Raw genomic sequence first — 22550 nt, forward strand, 5'->3', positions numbered from 1 at the left:
TGTATGTACAGTTGTTGTTTATGACACTGCGAGCAACATGTGCATGAATGTGGTTCAGTTTAATGGAGAAAAAAGATACTTTTCTCTGGCAGTAAAATCCAGACCACGAAAATGTGCAAAAATATAACATTTCTGAATGGCTCTTGCCTGAGATCAAAACCATACTGCTTCTCCAAAATCTGACCACCTGAATTCTGCTATCTCGGTTTTATCATGGCTTTACTTCTTCATTCACAGCAAATATCTCCTGATAGCAGCTACATATATGCTATTCCAAATCACTGTTTTACAATCTTACGAAGTGATGAGGAGGAGCCCATCGTGATTTTGTTTGTTAAGAAAATACAGTTGGTCCTACAAAGTTGCTGAAGTTAGCCATATGGTGTTTTGTGGACTTGATCTTCGCAATGCCCAATTTATTAAAAAGAAAATAATAATAACTATCCTGTTCAATAAAAGCATTTAATTATTATACTAGATATTTCTTATGTAGAACAGTTTTGGTAGAAACAATCAAAGATTGAAATAAAATGTATTTATATCCAGTTAGAGTCAGTCAGTTGGAGAGACAGCAGCAGTCATCTCTGGTTAAGCTGGTTCTTGAGAAGAAAACACGCACGGTGGCATTCCCCTAGTGCTAAAGAGTGAGAAAACCAATCTAATCAGAAGAAACATGAAATGAGATTATATGAGTTGAGCCTATTTATTTAGTTAGAGAATACCAAATGGCTTTGATGTCATTAGCCTAAAGGATACAGAACTGCACTAAAATCCACTTTTCCAATTCATGGGTAAAAACTAATGGAGTTTTTGTCTCACAGTAAATACAGCAACAAAAGACTGCCCAGAGAAAGGTAAATAATTTCCAAATTGTTTCTGTAAGACAAAAAAAACCAAAATTGCTATGTATTTTTTTTGTTTTGCAGTGACTTACACTAAGCTGACTCAATTGTAATAAAAACTTTTTAAAGAATGTTTCTTTTATCTTTGCGAGAGCCATACTTTTGTGTGAGGAAAGTTATTTCACAGGTTTTCATCTACTGAAATTAATTAGGTCTTGTAAATTTTATCCCAGAACTTTCAGTGTCTCTCTTCCTCTCTAATTTTCTTACATAGTTCTTATTGTCCATAGGAAGCTCCTGACCATTTTAATAAGCTATTAGTAGGGTAGTACCAATCCTCCTTTGGCTGTAAAGATGTAATGATTTGCAATAGATAAGTGGTCATTAGAAGTAAGTTATGGTGTGATGTGTCGGAAATTTCCTGTTACAAACAGCAGACCAAGTGCAAAAAAAATTATTCTATTCTGGTTAATGTTATTGTATGAAAAAGCATGGTTCTCTGTGCCAACAGAGGAATTGTCCTCCATTCAGCAGAGATTTTGTAATTTTTCACCTCATTGGTATATTTGTGAAATCAAAGCTACAGTTTCTGCTGAATTGGTGGGTAATTAGATGTGGTACATAATATTCCCTGACTCTTGTTTGGTTTTGAAAAAATCAGTCCATAAAAATTGCTTCTCCACTTTTGCATTTTTATTTCTCTTCCAGTCATAGCTAAATCTGGGGTTGCTCGTCGTACCATAATGAAAAATCACTTAGCAGCTCAAGTGAATGACTTTCATTGATAACAACAAAGGGCCTTGTTCACTGTCACTGAAGTACTTGTAACAAATGTCTTCTATACTTCAGGGGGAGCTTTGAGTATGCAAGAGGCATAGAGCTGATTTCTAGCTATGGCTATACTCAGCATATTTCATGTCTTTGAAGATGGCTTCTGCCAAAATCGTTTTGTGAACTTAGAAACCAATGTGGTACTGTTGGCCTTGCACTGTGTATAACTGCTTGACATGTTGAATGGGTATGTCTATGCTGCATAATGAAGGGTTGTATTGAGCGATATCTGTACTAGCTCAGATAAACAGAGTAGTGTATGTTTGTAAGTAGTGTATATGCAGGAAGGACAGCCATATTGATAAGGCAGTCAGCCCTAATAAATCTGTACGAGGTCATGAAATGACAGTAACCCTTTGTCACATAGGGGTAGTATATCTCCATGAAGTCATAGTATTATTTATTTATATAGTAAGTATCCGGCACAGGATTTTCTGCCTTAAGTTTATATAGTACGGGAGCTTAATTCACTACAAACTCGTTCTATTGTAATTGTATCCTTACACATTGGTATAAAAGCTGCCTTTAGACTAGAATCTTCACTCTCCAGTTTAGCATAATCATCATGATTTTTTTGTTTTTCTTTTCAGAGTAGAATGTGTATGATGCAGCTACAAGAGAGTTTGATACTGTTGTACAAAACAGTGAAAAAGGGTGACATGAGGAACTTTTGCTTGTTCACTGAGAGTAAACTTTTGATAGGCCAACAATGATCACACCAAATAGAAACCTGCATTTTGCATCTTAACTGAAAAAATATCAATTTTGGTGCTTCCAGTACCATAGCGTAATACTGGTTCAATGTATTCTCTACATACTCTTCTTCAGTTCTTCTAGACTTTTTCATCACTTGCTGGGTTAGGGCTTCACTTAGCTAAAGTTTTATTTCCTAGTCTACTGAGCCATGCTGAGGAGAAAGCTTATAGAATAAAGCACAAGAGAGAGGTGTCAGTCTATATATAAGGTTTCTTAGCTGATAATTGGATAGGTGTCCAGACACATCTTGACACTGTATTTGACATAAGATCCGGGTAAGTAACATCCTTCCTGCACCTTCTTATCTTGTGTCCACTCTAATATCCACTGGAAGCAAAGTGGCTGGCAGCAAGGGTAGATTCGTATCTGCTTTAGGCAACTGGCAGTGGTTTACTTTCCAGAGCATTCTTGCCTTGTGATTTAGACACAAACATAGGTACCAACATAGCTATAGAGCAACAATTGGAGCTGAAACCACATTTGACTAGTAATTGCTTATTCTGTGTAGGTGTGAAATAGCTGCAGAGTTCTCAGCTTAGAGGGTTCAGGGAATATACTGTGTTTCAGAAACATTATTCTTTTGGGTCTTCAAAGTCCAACTGCATCCCAGTTTACAGTTTATGAGAAACTTGAAAATACTGGTACTAAATAGGGAATTTATCCATAACTACATAACAGAAGGCACTCCATTAGACACAAATACTGCTTTTCCCTCTGCTATATCTACTGTATTTGTCTCCTGAACAATTAAACCTAACAAGATCAGTGAATCAGTACTAGCAGGTCAGAACAGGATGGTTTGTTTAGTTTTCTGGTAGGTGATGAAGTGCTCTGTGTGTGTGAGGGAGGAACTTGGTTTTTTTCCCTCTGAGGGTGGTGGTGGTGGTGAAGTATATAAAGACATAGCTGATACCAGAAATGCAAGTCAGGGCACAATTAGTAATATAATTGCACCATAGTAGCAATAATTATTATAATTACTTTTATTTACATAAATTTAATTCTGTACTAAATCCTGTAATTAATGTTATGGAGACATTGTGATCTGTGGCTTGTGAAGTGAACGATGATTCAAATAGAGTTTTCCCCTTGCAGGGTGAACAGTAACTTCCTTTTTGAGGCTAAGAAATGTCATGGTTTTACACTTTAAATTACAACAATCAATTTCTTGAAGAGACTCAGCCAAGTCTAGGAGCATGTGGAAGGCACCACCTCCTCTGGGCACTGTTCGGTATTCACCAAGAGCAAAGAAGAGAGAAGTCTGCTCAACTGTATCTAGAGACTAACTGATTGCTGCTTGGAGTCATAACATAGCACCCGACAATAACAGGCTCAAGCCAGAGTCTGAAAGGTGAAGTCCCCAGCAGTGGGTACAGGGACAGGAAGATGAAATGGCAGTATGGAAAGGGAATGGCACAGCACCTACTGCTTCTGTTGAGGGTGGAATTACAGAGGAGTTGCAGCTCTTTACTAGAGGCTGCCAGGTAGTGGGACTTGGAACAACTAGTGAGAAACTAAATAATGAAGAGAAGCAAAGGCTTGGGGGCTAGAAGTGGTGTTGCTGTTTAGAGGACAGGAAGCTCTTCTTAAGGAATAATGAGCTGGAGGATTTGGGGGCAAGTATACTGAGAAAAAAGGGTTGGGTAATGCGGGGGATGGATGATGTCTTGGGAGATGAAAACCTGGAAAACTGCTGATACTTTATCTTGGCAGTCTGTCATGCCTATCCTTTGATTTCTAGTAACCCCACACTGATTTGGAGCATATGCCATAAAGAATTGGAAGAAAATAGCATACAAGATCCCCTACAGTGTGGGGAAAACATGGCCTGGGCACATGAGGGATTTTCTAAGTTGGAATATGTCACTGAGGTGGGATGACAAATATATGCTGTAGTATGTGCTGCAATGTGACCAATGCATTGACAAAAGAGGCTCCCACTGGTGTGGACAGCAAGCATGTGCTGAGGCAGTGCCCCAGCCCAGGTGGTGTGCTTGGAGCCATTAGCTCTAATAATTAACTTTACAACTTCTCTCAGCTGGGTCCAGGTGGCTAACAGGCCTGAGGGAGGATTCGCAGGGCTAGGAAACAACTTGCTTTAAAAACTTCAAATATATGAACCTGATGAAGATATGCCATCAACAGATTGAATAAGCACTTTAAGGGTGTTTATAACAACAGATGGTTTCTTTAGGGTTTTACTGGCTTCTTGCTGCTACTCATACTTCTGCTGGGACTAAGCACGAGTCAAAGACTGCTACCTGAAGGCTTTTGAGGAAACTGCCTGGCTTTCAAAAGGGAGTGACTGAAGTCTGCATCACACTAGGAAATCATGGAGAGGAGGTTGACCTGCTTTGGACTTCTATGTAGATTTGAGCTAACAAAGAGGTAAAAGGGGTGGTGTGGTTGGGAAGGGTGAGCTGGGGAAGCTGAGGAGTCTCTACCACTGTGGGTAGTATAGAGCTGTGTTGTTTTCTGCTTTTCTGAGTCTGCACTGGGTGCTGCTGCTGTTTCTGAAGTGAAGTGCTGATGATACTGGCCAGAGAGCTGTGCTCCAACCTAATATGTGGAAAACCCAAGCCAAGCATGAGGCAAAGGGACTGCAGTGGCAGGTTTCTTCAGGAACAAGTATGTTGTTATGACAGGTACAGTATGGAGTGCTTCTAAGGGAATCCTAAAGTGAAGTCTATAGAATACTGTTCTGGGTTACTGCAAAAGGAGCAGGAATTATGCAGCTGCTGTGGGGTGTAATTAGTGGGCACGGTACGAAATGATGGAAAGTATCTGCAAGTCACTTGTCTGGATTGAAGTGTTCATCTGTATAACGATATGATGATGGGTACCTTGAGTCCAGGTCTCTTGCCCTGTTTGCTACAGCTGTGCTAAGAGAGTTGCTCAGCAAAATATGGCCTGTGTTATGTAACAGTGTGTTTGCCACTTGAGCTGTCTTGGGAATGGGGTAAGTGAAATAGGGGTTTTTAACATGCTGCTGTGCTTGGGCTAACTAAAAACAATTTGTTAATACTTTATAATTTCCAATCTTTATTTTGCTGGTACTTTTAAGTGTGTGTGAAGTGTGATTTCTGAGAATGGCTAATGAGTTCTTCTGGTTGTTTTCATCTGAATACCTACAGTTTTATTATGACCTAAGTTTTTCATTTTTAAATGTTTCTGTCCTGTTAGGTGTCCATGCTGTTGGGTATTTATTATTTATTGCTGTTTTAATGATCATTAAATAATAAAATATTATAAAATATAAACAATAAATGCAACAATAAATAAAATAATAAATATAATAGATGTAACACATGTTTATATATAATTATATACATATAATGATAAATTACTAAAATGTATAAATAAAATAGAATAAAATATTATATTATAATATTTTATTATTTAAAATATTTTTATAATATTTATTATAAAATTTAATTTTTGAGATGTGGAGTGTTTTCTATGGGGAATTAAGCTACTGGAGGCTTTGGGCATTCAACAGTGCTTGCTTCCTTAAGCAATTGGTTCCATTTTAATGTTAGTGTATTTGCTTAATTTTAATGGATGTGAATTTATGTTCTTGGAGAGAGAGGTTTAGGAAACAACTTTCATCCTTCCATTTCTGCTCACTGTTGAGGGGGGAGGTAGAGGAAGAGGGTAAGGAGCAGCAAATCGCAGAAAACTTAATTAACAAAGGTAATTAATGGTAAGGAAGATCCTGTGTCTAAGATGGGAGAAGTGAGGACTGTTGAGAACTACCTTCTTGTGGTTTTGGTCTGTAAGCTGAGAATTTTCTCCCTGCCAGGAGTGATAAAGCAGAAACCGTAAATAGGTGCATGTTACAGTGACTACTATGCAGAAAATCATACGTAAGGTAGAAAACTTTTGAAACCATTACATTTCAGTTTTCTCCTCTGGCTAATGAGAGGTCATGGAGAAGCATGACTCTGTGACATGCTGACACTGTAGGTAAAGAAACATTCAGTTTGGCTTTGTAGTAATTCTTGAATGGAAGCATGGGGAATACAGTACAGTACCCAAGTTCCCTGGGTCTGCAACAGCATGTGTCTACCTGTAACAGGGCTGACTGTATTCATGTGGTAATACAGCCACTGTCTTGTTAAATGGGGTATGAGTTCGTAAGAACTTGGCTCTGCTACTCCCCAAATCACACTGGTGACTCCATGTGATTGTATGTGATCCTACTTGTGTATTTGTTGATTTTTAGATGAAGGCAACATGGACTTTTCAAGTTGGGTCTGGGTTTAGCTGCTGCTCTGCTTTTATGTAGGTCGCTTAAATTTACCTTCTCCCTTAATTTCTGCTGCCTCCCTGAAAGGGCAATAATGGCCCATCTTGTCTATTAGTTTAAACCATTGCTAATTGCAAGCTGTTAATGTTTGTAAAACAAATTTGTAAATGATTAGATATTAAATTGCCACTCCATTATTACCACAGAAATAAAATCAGTGTCAACTCACCTCAATCACTTTTGACCCCAGGCCTGACAACACTGAGGCCCAGGCCTGGGGAAGCAATTCATGGCCTGTATAGTAGCAGCAGAGCTGCTCCTGACTATTCAAAAAATCAAGGAAAAGTGTTTCAAACCTTGGGGGTAAAACCCTGCTTTGCTGCTGTGTTACTTCTTGGCAGGCAAGTTGCAGGGAAGTTTCTCCGGGTTTAAAAGAAGAAATACAAAATACTGGGCACTTTGTTAATAGACTTTGAAATGGCAAGACAATGCACAGCATGCTGGAAGCTAATGGGGAGAAGGGTGTGGGTGGTGGTAAGAAAAGGAGTTCTTACAAAGGATACTGAGTATTATCATAGTGCTCCCCTTATGATTTCTACCAGTGAGTATGAAAACCCATCTGTTGAAAATGGATACATCTGACTTCTTATAGCTCTTCCTAGCTACTCTATATGGGATAATTCCCCATTAATTCCCCATTTTACTTAGATGGGAAATTCCCCTTCACAGATGTGGCACAGTCCTGCAAGTCAGAACCTCCTGTTTGCTGCTTCAGTGAGCAGCACCAGCTACATGCTGGGTCTTCCCATACGAGCAGGATTTAGCATGGCTGACTACTGCTATTAACACTAGTTGGTCTGGCAAACTAACTAGACGTATATTTTTAGTTCCAAACACTAAGATCCAAGATGACAAGGTGGAAACTATTCAGCCACATAAGTAAAATGCACAGCTTTTTTTTTTTCTTTATTTTTAAGCTGTCGTTTATTCCAAAGAAGGTAAAAAGTACATAGAAACTCTCTCAATGTGAATAGATAAATGCAGGAGTCCTAAGTGCCTTTGCAGAATTGGAAGGTTGTCCAGTCTATCTAGATCCATGTCCAGAGTCATGATTTGCTCCATATAATGGTCAATATAAATGAGCTAAGGTACCTTTTTAGCAAGGCCATGTATTTCGTAGCTGAATCCAGTCAAGTTAAAAATCTCCTTTCAGCAAAAAAATACACAGACTTAAGCTGAAGGCTGGGGGTGATATAATTCCTGTAGGACTTGTAGAAGACACACCATATACATTCATAGAGCAATTTCTGTCGGCTTCCTTGAACACCTTGTGTTCATAGAGTAGACCAGACCTTGGTCATACACTTTGTAGTGAAAGAAAATTAGAGGTCTGGTTTTCATGAGTGCCTGTTGATCTCCACAGACTGGGATAATGGGGCTAGGCAGGCCCTTGGCAACAGAGCCTGCATGTGTGGGCTGCGCATGACTTTAAGCTATAAAATAAGTCCAAAAGCTCAGGCCCCAGCAAAGATCTGTGTGCTGTGGTGTTTGTGATAAAAGACTTGAAAAGACCACCTGGACTGAAACAGAGCAGGCAACATTAGACCACAGTGAGAACTCAAACTTGCTTAAAGTATGTAGCAAGTGATTTTAGAGACAGCAAGTTGGAGAAACTGTTTGACAGACATGGAGACTTAAAGCAGAGATAGATAGGACTGCTAGTTTGCTGATGGCTGCTTTTCTGGGTAAGAAATGTTAACAACTCCTCTCTTGCCTTAGCAACTGGGTGCAACTGTGCTTTCCTGCAGAAGGAACTGAGGATATGTGCAAGCTCAGCCATATTACATCAATTTTATACTTAAGCCTGCAAAAAAACCCCACTACAACCTCCCTTTATTTTATTATATTAAAAAAGATACCAAAGCTGTACTGAACCTTTGGAACATAAATGGGAGCGGAGAAAAATTGGAATGGGCAGTCTCTCACTGAAGACATATGTACTGCACTGTAACTTTACATTCCGGTATCCTTGCGCTGCTAATGTCATTTGCCCCTCTGGTAAATTATATAACTTTTCTTCCTGACTATTTATTGTTTTTTTTTTTTTGTATTTCTGGGAACATCTGGGTCTCAGTGTTGGTGCAGAAAATTTTTGTGAACTCAACAGTGCCGTACTTGCCCTCTTTATTAAAATTCAATCATGTTCTTCTTGCTTGAAATTAAGATTAAAAAAACTTTATCCACGTTGGGAATATTTGTGTCAGGCAATCATACCATCTGCTGGAGCTTCCTGGTGCCAGCTGAAGCTCTTGAAGTTCTTGGTTGTGATACAGGCAATCAAAAAATGGAATCTACAGAAACCCAAAACCTGAACTTACGGAGAGAAACAATTGGATCACCTTAAGGATTTATTCTGTTCACAATGTCTTTCTCTAAGCTCTTTCTGGATAGGATCATCCACACATTCTTCTCAAAATCAAGGTGTTCTTTTGTAAGGCAGGTGCTGTGTTAGTGGTTCCTTTAACCTGGTAACAAGAAGGAAAGAAAGGGAACAGATTTTGCTTATGATGGCAAACTAAGAAATATAATTCTCCGTATTCTCTTGATAAAATTGGGCTAATTCTTTTAATGTAAAAATTCCTTGCTTATGAGACAGTCTTTAGTGTAATAATATAGGAAATAAAGTACAATATAGGGGACTTATTTTTTCCTCTAACCAACCGTTGGCCATTTAATTTCTAAGGAATATCAAGAAGAAGGGAGCTATTATCAGCTCTGGTTGAGGCCTTTCTGGTCTTGCTGGGTATATCTGCAGCTGGAGAAATTAGTTTCCTAGTCTTGAACTCCTTTTCTTTGCAGTTGCTACTAACAAAGAATAATGCTTGCTTGTGTTATAGATCAGCTGCTTCATTTGCAATGCCTATAGTGATTTTATTGCCTTTAGTGCTGCTGGCAACTCAGATGGTGATTTCATGGGAGAATTGTCACTGAAATACCTGGTTCATATCTATAGTGTCTGCTCACTTTGTATCTCCATATGAGATATTTTACAGAAAAGTAACACTTATTATGCAATTGTCCACAGTATATGGGCTGAGGGGAGAGACCTCACTTCACCTCAATCCACTTTGGTCTGAAAGCTGGTCCAAGGTTTTATGCACCTATAACTATTGCCTGTATTGCAGAAAGAGTAACACCTTCCTCCCAAGTGCATCACCCTGATTCTTAGTCATAAGTCTGTATTTCATTAGGCTGAGGGATTTTGTGAGATTAGACCAGTGATCTTAATCCACCCTGTTGGACTTCTGCCTTTGTGGGGCTGTAGCATTGCTTTCATTCTTCCTTTGGCAGATTCTATATATTGTGACTGTCTCCCTTGCTTCAAAAGGAAATCACGTAAAGAAAAATACATTCATTATCTTTGCATGTATGATGAGTTCCTGTTAATACCCTTGGGGAAATAACTGGGAATGGATTTGTTGTCATAATTTGCACTACATCACAGAACTTTGAGCAGGGAATTTGCCAGCAGTTAAAACAGTGGCTAGATATGTCAGGGAAAATAATTTTTCATTTGGTAGACTGCAGGTGTTTAGTGCATACACTGGCTGTTCCTCATGTATGGCAACAATTTACCCCTCTCTTGTGAGGTTGTTAACAGCAATAGATATTAACTACAGAACTTGGAAGGCGCTGTAGGTTATTCTAAGGCAAAACCAAGTTACTGAGTTGTCAGATACTTGCCAGTTCTTAATTGCATCACTTCTTGTCTCAGCATAGCTACACTGCTGTAATATGGATCTTGCTGTACAAAAACTGTGCTTATTTAGAGCTTGTATAATTGCACATTTGGCTTTAAATTGTGAGGTAACAAATCAATTGCTAGTGGCCAGCTACTTTCTGCCCTGGACTGTGGGATAATTTTTTTCCATTAAAGATCTTTAAGACACTGAATTAAATTAACTGCTTTGGACCACGTGGAAAAACTCGAGGAAAGATTTAGGGTGTAAAAAGTCCATGTTGCTATGGTCATCTCTGGTTTATGGAGGCACTTGGTACCTCCAGGTCCTCCCAAGAATCAATCATGACATCTGTGCCCTGTTTGGATATAAAACTTATTTTTAACTCCTTTAGTGCTCAATTGCACTCAGCACTCGTGGATGTACATCCATTTCCTCTTACACGTGCAAGCACTAGATAACTCAGGCTAACCCATCAAACTTAACTGTGAGTTCTTTCAGGTGGGGAGAGGTGTAGGCTGGCCTCCACTGACAGCATCACTTATGTCTGTGTTTCAGAACAGCCTCCACCCAGTACAGCTTGCAAGCCTGATTCCCATGGCCTTGCTGCATAAGCTGCTGCTCTTACAGCGTGTACACAACACCGAACTATTGGAATTCCCTTCTGGCACATACCTACTTCATACACAGTTTGTCATGAAGAACTGGTTTTGATGTTGTTCATATGTATTCACTAGATGTGACTTGGTGTCATTCCCCTGGAGTGTGACTTTAGAGCTGGATTGGTTGATACAGGAGAAATGACAGTGTTACAAGGGCTTTGTTGAACAGCTCTCTTCACATGAGTTGTATGGGTTCCTACCAGTCTAGTGTAGTCTTTTCTGTACTTTTCATGTGACATACTATTTCAGAAATATCTCCATACTAGGGAGAAAAAGCTCGAAATCTCTTGCAAATCTGAAGCGGTTTTCCTCCAATTAGAGATCACAGTTGGAGGCTGAAATGAAGTCAAATCCCTTTGAAGTGGTGAATAAATAGCACCAACCGTCAGAAGGATGAAAAGTGACAATGCCTGGATCTTGCTGATACGTAAACAACACATTGCTAGCTACCAGAGAAAAGGGGGTTATTTTATTAATAATGTATTTCTGCTCTCATCCTTTTCTACAAACTCCATCCTGCCATGGCCTGTAAGTTTATCACATAACAAACATTTTTACTGCTTTGTTTAACTTGATACTGTGTAGCCAAATAGTTCTGTGCAACCCTTATTAAACTTAACAGAAATACTTGGATGGACTTTGATCTCAAGTCTACCAGTAACTGAAAAAAGCTCCGAGGTACCACTACCAGTGACTGTTACTGTTCTGAATAATTCTAAACTTTTTCTGCAGTTGCATTTATTTCTCCTTTTCTGTGTTATGCAGATTATAGAATCATAGAATAGTTAGGGTTGGAAAGGACCTTAAGATCATCCAGTTCCAACCCCCCTGCCATGGGCTAGGGAGACCTCACACTAAGCCATGCCACCCAAGGCTCTGTCCAGCCTGGCCTTGAACACTGCCAGGGATGGAGCATTCACAACCTCCCTGGGCAACCTATTCCAGTGCCTCACCACCCTAGCAGGAAAGAATTTCCTCCTTATATCCAATCTAAACTTCCCCTGTTTAGGTTTTTGCCTGTTACCCCTTGTCCTGTCACTACAGTCCCTAATGAAGAGTCCCTCCCCCAGCATCCCTATAGGCCCCCTTCAGATACTGGAAGGCTGCTATGAGGTCTCCACGCAGCCTTCTCTTCTCCAGGCTGAACAGCTCCAACTTTCTCAGCCTATCTTCATATGGGAGGTGCTCCAGTCCCCTGATCATTCTCGTGGCCCTCCTCTGGACTTGTTCAAACAGTTCCATGTCCTTTTTATGTTGAGGACACCAGAACTGTACACAATACTCCAAGTGAGGTCTCATGAGAGCAGAGCAGAGGGGCAGGATCACCTCCTTCCACCTGCTGGTCACGCTCCTTTTGATGCAGCCCAGGATACGGTTGGCTTTCTGGGCTGCAAGCGCACACTGAAGCCGGCTCATGTTCATTTTCTCATCGACCAGCACCCCCAAGTCCTTCTCCGCAGGGCTGCTCTGAATCTCTTCTCTGCCCAGCCTGTAGCTGTGCCTGGGATTGCTCCGACCCAGGTGTAGGACCTTGCACTTGGCATGGTTAAACTTCATGAGGTTGGCATCAGCCCACCTCACAAGCGTGTCAAGGTCCCTCTGGATGGCATTCCTTCCCTCCAGTGTATCAACTGAACCACACAGCTTGGTGTCATCGGCAAACTTGCTGAGGGCGCACTCAATCCCACTGTCTGTGTCAGTGACAAAGATGTTGAACAAGACCGGTCCCAACACCGATCGCTGAGGGACACCACTCGTTACTGGTCTCCAGCTGGACACTGAGCCATTGATCACAACTCTTTGTGTGCGGCCATCCAGTTTTTTACCCACCGAGTGGTCCATCCATCAAATTGATGTCTCTCCAATTTAGAGACATAGAGCGCTTTGCACAAGTCCAGGTAGATGACATCAACTGCTTTATCCCTGTCCATCAGTTCCATAGCCCTATCGTAGAAGGGCACCAAATTGGTGAGGCAGGATTTCCCCTTAGTGAAGCCATGCTGGCTGTCACCAAGCACCTTGTTGTTTTTCATGTGCCTTCCAGGAGAATCTGCTCCAAGATTTTGCCAGGCACAGAGGTGAGACTGACTGGTCTGTAATTCCCCGGGTCATCCATTTTCCCTTTCTTGAAAATGGGGGTTATATTTCCCTTTTTCCAGTCATTGTGAGCTTCCCCTGACTGGCATGATTTTTCAGATATGATGGCCAGTGGCTTAGCAACTTCATTCACCAGCTCCTTCAGGACCTGCGGATGGATTTCATGAGGTCCCATGGACTTGTGCATGTTCTGGTTCTTAAGATGGTCTCAGACCAGATCCTCTCCTACAGTGGGCCCAAGGTCTTCATTCTCACAGTGCCTGCATCTGCCTTCCAAGACTTGGGTGGTGTGGTCAGAGCCTTTGCCAGTGAAGACGGAAGTAAAGAAGTCATTCAGAACTTCAGCCTTCTCCAAATCCTAGGTAGCTAGTTTTCCCAAGAGCTTCCTGAGGGGGCCTATGTTGTCCCTAGTCTGTCTTTTATTTGCTATGTACCTGTAGAATCCCTTCCTGCTATCCTTAACATCCCTAGCCCAGTTTAATTTGAACTGGGCCTTGGGTTTCCTGACCTGGTCCCTAGCTTCCCGGACAACATTCCTGTACTCTTCCCAGGCTGCCATAGAAATGGAGCCTTTTATATATCAGGACAGTATAAGAGAGTATGGTGAAATCCAGCAACTAGAAAACTGCTTCTGTATGTATGGGCAAACTTTAGTTTTGCCTGAAGAATGTAACTTTATGTTTTTTAACTTGTGGTGCAGATACAGCAAATGTGCCATTACGCCTTCTAGCGGGTCTGTAGGACTGGTAATTGTTTTGTAATCCTTCCTTGGAACGCAATGGATGCCAACAATAATCACAGGTTTAATGAGTATAATCTATAATAAAATACCTAACAAACAGTATGTGCAATATTATCTTCTGGTTCATGCTCCAAATATTCCAACTGTATGAAAGGCGTGCAGCAATTGCTGAGTACCTACCTAGGGAGGAAGGAGAGAACAGACTTCTGAATAAGTAAACAGTATGATAAAAAAAAAGGAAGGCTTATTCAAAATTCCTTTTGCTCTTGTGGAGGTGAGTGGAAGCATCTTGCTGATTGCAGGAGCTTGCCCTGCTGCTACATGATGGCCTAGTTTATCTAAAACTGTTTTTTTGAGAGCTCACACAATGTACACCAGGGTATTTGGAAAATGTTGCAGCATCATGAACTGTAAGACTCAATATTTGTCTTTACTGCATCTCTGTAGAAATCCTTATTCATGTCTTTGTTCTCTTATATCTTAATTGCTTTGGGTTACTCACATGTGCATGTACCTTTGAAAAAACATGGAATAACCAGGTTCTGACTTCACGTAAGCCAAAGGGAGAGTTACTGCAGAGCTAATTACACAGGCTGTAGTTCTATTCTGCCTTTACTCCTTCATAAAACACATCTTGGGCCAATCTGAAAAAGCTCTAGTTGTGTGATTCTTTTGGGGGAGCTGTTGACACTGGATAGCACTGAAATAGTTTTGAACTGAAGTTTCTGGCCAGAGTTACTGAAAGACTCAAATCCTGTAACCTTGAAACTGGGAGACCTTTTCAGCCTGAGATGAAACAGAAGTTGGTATTGCTTTCAGGTAATACCTGTCAGGTATTGTATATTCAGGTAATACCTGACTTCAGGCAGACCTGGCTGACCTTTAGGTTAACTCTGTTGCTTGTCTTCTCACTTCCCTGAAATGTTAGAGGAATTTGTTGCTCTAAAAGCAGACAGTTGAAAAGACAGTGCAAGCATGATTCTCAAGGGATTAACTTTCTGCTAGAACAAATGCATAAACTTACTGTGTTTTTCTTGTCTTTCTCTGAGCATACAGAATAGTTTGCTCTAAGGGAAATATCTTGCCATGGTAAAAAGTTGACATTTGTGTCTAAATATGATCTGCAGACTTAATTGCTGTACCTTTTCTGTAGGTATCTTGTGCTGCCACCAGGGAAATGCCACCTATCTGAGACTCGAGTGTGGAAACTGTTGCAGGTAGTCTTTGTCTTTCCTTTGGTTTACATGGGTTAAATCCATTATGGAATCAACTAAAGGAACTGACTGTTCAAAAATCTCACAGCATTTTTCTTCAGCTGACTCACAACACAGTGTTGTTTCCAAGCTATCTGCCAGTCTGACTTCAGTATTAAGTAGAATATGGCACCTCATGGACTAACCATCTGATTCATTGTGACAATTTTTTTCCTCTAATGTCTGAGGCTGTAATTAAGGGAGGAACATGTGGGAGAGAGAATAAAAATCAAGAGATAAAATAAGAAATTGAATTGCAAAGGGAAGGAAAGAACCTTGTAATTTATTATGCTAAGGGAAATACAGGAGCAATGCTAACTGCAAATAGTTATATATCCCAGTTAAAAATCCCCCAAACCATCTTGACTTATTTTACTTAAATCTGGAGTGGTTTAAAAACTTCCTCATATCCTTATGGAAATTTGGCTAATCGAGTAGGAAGTGCCCGGAGTAAAGCTCTCTACAATGTCAGTGCATAAAAACTCCAGAGTAAAGGTGTGTTTGTGTGCTGAAACTCTAGGCTGGGGTTGAGCACACCAGCACGCTGAACCTGTACACTCTGTGCATTGATCTGAATTTTCTAGTCTGACTTGGCTGCAGTTAGAATAAATCTGAAAGCGACATCTGCTGCAAGTTAGCTTGTGTTTTGTAGTCGCAGGGCGTTAGTCAGTGCTTGTTACAGACAGACCGAATCTTTGGAATAAATTGGCTCGCCAAAGAACAGTGCCAGTGGATTCCATTTCATTAGACTAAAGGTTAATTTGTCTCTGAAAACTAATGATTTCCCTGGAAATAGTGTCATTTTCAGTCACAGGTGGTTCTTAAACAGCAAAATGAAGGCATTCCTTGTAAAAAAATATAGTGAAGTTGTCAAAGACTTCAGTTCTGTTTCAGTTATGGTTTTATTTCATTTACAATTTTTGAGACTAAAAAGTTCTTTTGTGCAGACCAGAGTAGTAGGTTGTGGAAGAGGCAACTGGAGACTTCTGGCAGGGAATAGTTTTCCATCTTTTATAGTTTTACATAAAGAGACAATGTGCTGTTGAACAAATTAATTTGCCTTTTTATGGCAGCTGTGGCCCATGTGTGATTCATACTGGAGATATTTAGACATTTTGACTACTGCAGCAATAGATTCAATAGCCACCTTCCTATCTTGCCTGATTCTTGCATGATTCAGACCCTGCAATGATGAGGATCACTTTAAATCATACCCATGAAGTACATGAAATCCACCTCTCTGATTTCCAAGTGTTTTGAATGTAATAATTTATTAAGTATAGCACTTTTCTTGTTAAGGTTTGGCAATTACCACTTCCTTGGGCAACCCATTCCAGTGCCTCACCACCCTCACAGTAAAGAACTCCTTCCTTGCATCTAACTTGAACTTTCCCTGTTTCAGTTTGAACCCATTACTCCTTGTGCTATCACTACCGTCCCTGATGAGGATTTTAGGGACACAGTTCTGTTTTCAGCAGTGTTAGTGCTTACACGGAAATGAAGATCCTGGGAAAGAGGACTTGTCTGGTAGCTGCCTTTTCTTGTGACATCCCCTTACCATTATGCCTCCTATTTTTTTTTTTTCTCCCAGCCCAGTTTTCCAGTGGCTTCTATTATCACTGGGGCAGACACGTTTGGAAATCTGTTAAGAGAAGGAAAAATTTGTTTGCTCAGGAGCTCAATGCTGGTTCTTGAGTGCCTGGGATCTACTAGGAGCAGTGGGATTTAATATGATTTAAGGCCATTCATTCCAACTTCCCTTTTGCCCAGGGATGCCCAGCAAGCAGGGAGAAGACACATTCTCTGAGACCTCTGCTTGTACCATGACGTGGTCTCCTCCAGACTCAGGCTGGTCCAGATCCTGAAACCCAGCCAGCAAACCTCCTGCCTCCAGGAGGATGGATGTACAACAACTTTAGATTTACAGCATGTTGGCTGTTGCTCAGTAATTATTCTGTGTGGGTTTTGCCGCTTGGCAAGTGAAAGATCACTTGTTCCCCAGTTACTGCTGGGTAAGAGCTGGCACACAGCAGGTACTGTGGCTTTGGCTGAAGGGCTGCAAATCTAAATGAAAGGTAGCTTGCAGTCAGGGCTGCATGCTGTAATCTCAAGCAAGTCAGGCATATTCATACAATACAGGTGTTTTCCAGACAGGGATTTTTATGCTGAATAAACTTTTCTATTGGTTATGTTTCCAATGTCAAGAGCTTTGACATTTCTTCTAATGGGAAGTTACATGTGCCTGATTTTAGACCTGCAGTGATCTTACTTTGGGGGGGGTGGGGGATTGTTAAGAGAAATAATACAACTACTTCCAAAACTAAATACAAATTGAGAATGGACTGAAGCCTCTAACTGATAAAACATGGAACATATTGTGAGAGCTTGCATCTGCATTTGCAGAAATAGGCTGTGTTTTGATTATTGTTTATAGTATGTAAATGAATGCTGTGTTCTTGGTCTCATGTTGCTCACCTTTTTCCGGAAGGAGCTTATGTGAAGACAGAGATAGCACTTCCTTTGCTGCTTTAGGCACAGATAGTTGTGATCTGGAAGCGCTGCTCTTTGTTCAGTAGAGTCTACAGTAGTAACACTGCTGTAGTATAAATGACTATTTTTGTATCAAATACATAGCTTACAGAATGACGCTGAGACTTCAGTCACTTGCTTAGGTGAAAAAGAGGTAAAAAACCTCTAAGAGAGGTTTGAGAAGAAATCTGTCTCTCTGGCAGGTTATTCCAGAAGAAACCTTGGAGTCTTTTACTAACACAGTTAATACTGACAAGTAGCAGAATGGTTTTTCAACTGAAAAGGTAAACTTGAGGTTTGAGTGCTGGCTGTGCCCTTGTTGGATATTTCCTTTTTTAAAGAGGAGCTTCAGATTGTACTTTCGTTTCTGTAATGACAGGATACCTTGGGAAGAGCTTGTTCATCAATTTGCACAGTAGAACATGCTGAAAAATACATGTGTTTTTCTTCATTAAATCTATGGAATGAATGTAGCCATGAGATGGCTTATGCAAACCTGTAGCAGGTATAGTCTCCCTTTAGGAACACATCCTAGCTGTTTGGAAAAAACAGACTGTAGCTTTTCTTGTGAGTGGCATACCTGCCTTTCCATAGTCTTTGGAAATGAAGTCTCTTGACTAGAAAAGGCAATTCTGAGCTGACTTTGCAGGGTGGGAGAAGGGAGGGAACAGAAAGTAACAAAACGGTTCCTCTTTTCACCAAAAGACTGCCTGCAAAGGAGTAGGGAGGACAGGAGTATCAGTGGCAATGAATCAACCACCCCCTGTCCCACCAGTGTTATGCGTATATGTAAACTGAATTCTTTTTTTGTTCATCTCTTCATACAGCTAGGAAGAAAAAACTGAAGTGTAAATCTTACTGCATGTGAGAGGTTCTTTAAAATTGGTCAGTTCCTGACTTCAACAATATTTTTAGCAACTTCTACAGTGACAAATTTATCTGCTTTTTTTTGCATAAAGCTTGATTGTTGAGTTCACCCGAATGTATTTTGAAGGTACAGTTAATAGACAAGTCAAGTTCATTCTTTCTGTGTCTTCCTGTATCTTTACACTCTGTTATCCCTTTTTACTTGACTTTCTGATCTAAAGAGTAGCAAACCCTTCCCAGTCTTCTACAATTACCCATAGTGCAAATCATTTGTATATGAAAGACATGGACAGGAAGAACAGATTTGCAGGCTGGATACATGGAGGTGGTTAAACTGTCTTATCTGAAGAGGAAACAAATGTATTTTGTGGTTGGTTTGTTTGTTTTTATAAATAGCAATGTGTTTTCAGCTTTACCTTCCACAATTTTCTTAATTCAGTGTAAGATTTTTTTGTTGTTGTTGATGCTTTAGCAACAGTTGCAGACTCAGGAGACCTCTCATTGAATTACTCTAAGTGTTTGCCAACTCTTTCTTCCAAGTTACTTACCCAAGCTCCTGGAGGATGTATGGTTTATTCAAGCTAGAAAAATGTGCCTGATTTCAGAATGTGGACCCAACGTGGTATCTTGTTGCCTTATGACTTCAGTCCTGAAGCTTGTCAGGATCTTCCTTCTAGACTTACTGAGAGACTTGGTTGAATAGCACATCACACCAGTGCTGCTCAGAAGTTACCTGAACTGGGTGGGGCTCTCAAACAGTACTCTTAGGCTGTCCCATGTAGCCTAATTAGCTCTACCAGTGCCTAATATCTACGGACTGATACATTTAATGTGTGTGTGTTAGCCACACTTAGCTGCAAATGGGGCATGGATAAGCAAGGGAGTCTCTGTATTTGCATTCTAGGCAGGCATTGAAAGCACTGTGGAAAAGAGGTGTGGCTGAAAGAGCTCTCCATCCCAATACACCTGACAAGAAGCTGTGCTGTGATGCCAATTAGGAGGTTGCCTATTAGCAAGAATGCTATTGATCAAAACCAATTTGCCAGAATTAAATATTGAGCAGATATATCATCTGGATGAATACTGAACTAAGAAAGAATGTATCAGCTAAAATGTTAATCATAAATTTATGCTTTCACGTCCAGTGTCAGGACTGACAAGTGCAGTTATATCTGCTGAGCTGAGCCTTCTGAAAAAGCCTTCTTTATGATTCAAGTATCTTCTGGGCTTTAGTTTACAGACCTTAAGGCTGGAAGAACTTGCATCATCCAGTCTGTTTTTTAGTCCTGCTGCTGGAGCTCTGCACTCACTAACATATTAGTGCTTTAAAAAGACTCCCTCAAACTTTCTCCCCTCTGCCTTCCCAAGCCCCTTCCTGAATCTTGCATATGCCTGAATTCTCTTCATGCAATCATTAATATGGCCTTCAACAGTACATCCTTCTCTAATGAGGCAAGCCTCTACCAGTTTTAGTACAGTGCACTTGTGTGTCAATGTAGGGAAGGGAAAGCAAAGGGTGTCTCTGGCAAAATCACTGATTGTAAAATTGCTAGCACAGCTACTGACGTTTCTCTGTTAATTCATGTTTGGCAGTGAATACAGGGAGAAGCCATTTCATCTAATCCCAGGTACTAATTTAAAGCCCACTCTCCTTAAGCTGTGGATATTTTGTGGGTAAAAAGTAAAATCCATTTACATTGGACCTCTAGAGACTGCTGTGTCTCAGAGGATCTTATGAAATTCCAGCTTAAAAATTATGAGCAGTGTGGGTTAATGTAATATTTCTTTGTCTGCCCAAAGAAATTATCGCAAGGCTGAGTTGTTAGAACATTTTAATCACTGGCAACAGTGGCTTCGAAATAAATAGGTTTTAAGCTTCATTTATTTAAATATCTTAAAGCATCCAAAGACTGCTCTCCCAATTATTTATTTCCCCTGCTGATGTTAAGAAATATATTTGCTATATGCCTTTCACACAGTGAGACTCCAGGAGGCCTGCAGTGCTTATGGGTAACATGAATTCACCCATTCTTGCAATGCAGCCAGCTGTGGACCTGAAAAAGTGCCACACACTTAAGCAACAAGTAAAGAATTTAAGGTAGGGCAGCCCAAACAAGAGCTTTTAACCCCCTCAGTGCTAGGTCCCCAGTATTCTGTCCCAAACATCTGGCATATGCTGTAATGCTCTCAAGTCTTAGCCTTGTAAATCCATGCTTTCTCTTTTAGCAGCTTTATGTTTTTTAAAAGTGGGGTGAAAACTGGTAAATGCTGAAGAAGGCCTGGAAAGGCTGCATTTCCAAATGACTGTAGCCTCATAGTAGTCAGTTTCTCAGCACTGAACTTGTAGGTATTGCTTCTCTAATTCCTTACAAATGGGTATTTGCTCCTTTCTGCAATACATCCAGAGTTTAATGATGCCTTAGTGTGGCTCTGAGTTGTTGCTATGTGGCCAAAGTGCTCAAGTTAGAGGACAGCTGAGTCCTTTGGGCTCTGAATCTATTGCTTAGATTTGGAATGAATCCCTGAGCATAACCTTCTTGCCCTCTGTGAAAGCTCTAACCACAACATCAAGAACCCTGAGGCAGGGTGGTGGCAGCCACACAGACTCTGCTTCCCTGGAAAAATGCAGTTGGCAGTTTACAGCCATGATACAGAATTAAGCTACATTCAATAGCTTCTATGCTAGGACAATGTGCCCTGCTGACCAGCTCTTGGCTGGTGCTTCAACAGCAAAAGCATCCTTCTTTTGTCCTCATTTCTTTAAAAATGAGAGTAAATTTGTAATATGCTCCTAGGAGGTCGTCACCACATTTGAAATTGGTGTTTTTATTTAATGGTCTGTGTAATTTAGAAAGTGGGTTTAATGAATTCAGGATGAAAGCATTTGCTTGATCATTATTTTTCAGTGCTTTGCATATCATGCTGCTATACATTCTTGTTCACTGCTGGTTATCTAGCTGAGCTGTAAACCAGCCCCTCTGCTACACTGAGACAATGACTTGCAAGAAACCCATATCTACTGAGAAAACCAAATAGGTTTAAAATGGTAGTTTCAATCTGTAGCAGCAGTGGGGGGTTGTTACAGTCTGATTGCTGGAGAATTTACTGTAGGCTGTGTCACTGCAATCAGCTGATAAGAGATTGTGGGTTTCATCATAGAATAGTTAGGGTTGGAAAGGACCTTAAGATCTTCTAGTCCAAACACCCCTGCCATTGGCAGGGACACCTTTCACTAAACCATGCCAATCAAGGCTCTGTCCACCCTGGCCTTGAACACTGCCAGGGATGGAGCATTCACAACTTCCTTGGGCAACCCATTCCAGTGCCTCATCATCCTCACAGTAAAGAACTTCTTCCTTATATCCAATCTAAACTTCCCCTGTGTATGTTTTAACCCATTGCCTCTTGTCCTATCACTACAGTCCCTAATGAAGAGTCCCTCCCCAGCATCCCTATATGCCCCCTTCAGATACTGGAAGGCTGCTATGAGGTCTCCACGCAGCCTTCTCTTCTCCAGGCTGAACAGCCCCAACTTTCTCAGCCTGTCTTCATACGGGAGTTGCTCCAGTCCTTGATCATCCTTGTGGCACTCCTCTGGACCTGTTCCAACAGATCCATGTCCTTTTTATGTTGAGGACACCAAAACTGCACACAATACTCCAAGCGAGGTCTCACGAGAGCAGAATAAAGGGGCAGGATCACCTCCTTCTATCTGCTGGTCACGCTCCTTTTGATGCAGCCCAGGATACAGTTGGCTTTCTGGGCTGTGAGTGCACACTGAAGCCGGCTCATGTTCATTTTCTCATTGACCAGCACCCCCAAGTCTTTCTCCGCAGGGCTGCTCTGAATCTCTTCTCTGCCCAGCCTGTAGCTGTGCCTGGGATTGCTCCGACCCAGGTGTAGGACCTTGCACTTGGCATGGTTAAACTCCATGAGGTTGGCATCAGCCCACCTCACAAGCGTGTCAAGGTACCTCTGGATG

General features: G+C 40.9%; 1 long non-coding RNA gene across 1 annotated transcript in view; it reads left to right on the plus strand.

Annotated features, from left to right (window-relative positions):
• The first annotated feature begins 2836 nt into the window (after nt 1-2836).
• LOC133216310 (uncharacterized) overlaps nt 2837-22550 on the plus strand; it is a 35643-nt gene continuing 15929 nt past the window's right edge. Inside the window, exon 1 of the long non-coding RNA XR_009726614.1 lies at nt 2837-4817. This is a non-coding gene — a long non-coding RNA (uncharacterized LOC133216310). The remainder of the gene's footprint in view (nt 4818-22550) is intronic.

This window comes from Neopsephotus bourkii, unplaced genomic scaffold, assembly GCF_033783945.1.
Source record: "Neopsephotus bourkii isolate Nb327-2 ecotype Australia unplaced genomic scaffold, CSIRO-AGI_Nbou_v1 NB_1037, whole genome shotgun sequence".
NCBI lineage: Eukaryota > Metazoa > Chordata > Aves > Psittaciformes > Psittacidae > Neopsephotus > Neopsephotus bourkii.